General features: G+C 40.1%; 1 protein-coding gene across 1 annotated transcript in view; it reads left to right on the forward strand.

Annotated features, from left to right (window-relative positions):
* LOC112149266 (WD repeat-containing protein 62) overlaps window positions 1-1,945 on the forward strand; it is a gene marked incomplete in the record, with an annotated part of 25,040 nt that overhangs the window by 11,699 nt on the left and 11,396 nt on the right.

The raw sequence follows: 1,945 nt of genomic DNA on the forward strand, positions 1-1,945 counted from the left end.
TGAGGGCGAGCCGATGGTGAGCTGAGGGCGAGCCGATGGTGAGCTGAGGGCGAGCTGTGGGTGAGCTGAGGGCGAGCTGATGGTGAGCTGAGGGCGAGCTGATGGTGAGCTGAGGGCGAGCTGAGGGCGAGCTGATGGTGAGCTGAATGAATGAATGAAATGGTTTATTTCAAGCAATCAGGTCACAATACATACATAACATATCACTTAATGAATCACAAGTAGATCACATGAGAGGGAGTGGAAGGAAGCGGACTTATATAATCCCACCCCGACTCGACCATTTTCTCTACATGAACTATCAATACACGGTTCAGGACTTAATATCAAATATTAATAGATTGAAAGCATCATTAATATTATTGATGTAATCAAGTTTCAAAGTTTCCACGACAAATCGTCTAATATTCTAATTGGAAAAAAAAAGTGCAGATTGTATTCAAAGAATTATGATAATACAAAAGTAATAAGTAAGTCATCTTAATTTGCTAATAAGGCATTTAATGCAGTTTGTATTTATCAAAGAGTGATTATAAAAATAGAAAATCATCTTCATTAGTTAATGGAAAAAAAAAATCAAAATATTCTAATTTAAAAAGAGAAATATTTATACAATTTGTGCAGATTGTATTCATCAAATAAATTATTATAGTACACAAAAAAATAATTGGTTGGAAAGAAAAGAATCAGCAGTTTGAGCAGAATCAGTGCTACATCACAGTTTAGGAACAATTTTAAGGCCACGTAATCGTTCTTCTTCGTTGTTCTGACTGACAGACTGTGAAGGTCTCATCTCAAGGGAAATCTGCTCGAGTTCTGGAGCTCAGAACCAGGTCAGAGTTCACATCCAGCGGGTTTTATATTTAGAGTTCACATTTTGCTTGAATTAAAGGGTCAGACATGCGTAATCCCACAGTTCTCAAAGTCCTTCATGGATTTTATTTCCAGAGTCTTCGTCTGGTCCGGTAGTCCGAGTGGTTTTACAAAGATTCTGGAGTTCAGAGTCCACGTACTGTGGATCTGTGTCCTCGATCGTAGGAGCCTCGCGTGCTTCGCCAGATCAGCGTAATATTTACAAAGATGATCGTTAAGATAAACAGCAGAACCTTCAGATTTTTGTTAGCATCCCTGCTAGCGGTGGTAGCACCAGGCCGCACCCGGAGTTGTAGTTGAAGTCCCGTGAGAATCACATTATTCATCCGTGCCTGTTGGTCCATGTCATGCATCCTCCCATCCAGGAGATCTTGGCGATTATCTCGTTGTTCGTTATGTGCTCTTTCTTGACAGAAATCTTCCAGGAGTTGGAGCAGTGGTGTTATCTTAGCTTCCAGCAGCGCTACTAGCTTAGATTCAGAGACAACTGCTGGGGTTAGTTTAGCCTGGATGTCGGCTAAGGCGGTTTTAAGCTCTGCCAGATCGGCTTCAGGATTTTCTTCGGTGCCATGTTCAACTCTCCTCGTTGCGGTAGTTGTTGCTGGAGCTCAGTGATTAAAGTCGCCTGTGGGCAACTTTAAAAAAACATAAGACTTTAAAACCCGAAGAGTTAAGGAGCACTGGAGACACGCGTCTGCTCGTGACCCGGAACCGGAAGCTGTCTAAACTGTAGACACACATATACAACTATAGACACACACGCGCACATATAAATGTAACTATAGACAGACACAGATATGCAAGAATGGACACAATTACACAACTATACACACATATGTCACTATAGGCATAAAAATACAAATAAATAAATACATATATATATATATATATATATATATATATATATATATGTAACTATAGACACATATATACAACTGTAGACACACACATACATATGTCCCTGTAGACAGACAAATACAACTGTAGCAGTGGCAGGCCGTCAGGGCCTGCAAGGCCTTCTCTGCTGGCCTAAAAATATCTGAATCACAGACTGATATTAATTATTATTTAT

The sequence above is a fragment of the Oryzias melastigma genome, linkage group LG13 (genome assembly GCF_002922805.2).
Source record: "Oryzias melastigma strain HK-1 linkage group LG13, ASM292280v2, whole genome shotgun sequence".
In the NCBI taxonomy this organism is placed as follows: Eukaryota; Metazoa; Chordata; class Actinopteri; order Beloniformes; family Adrianichthyidae; genus Oryzias; species Oryzias melastigma.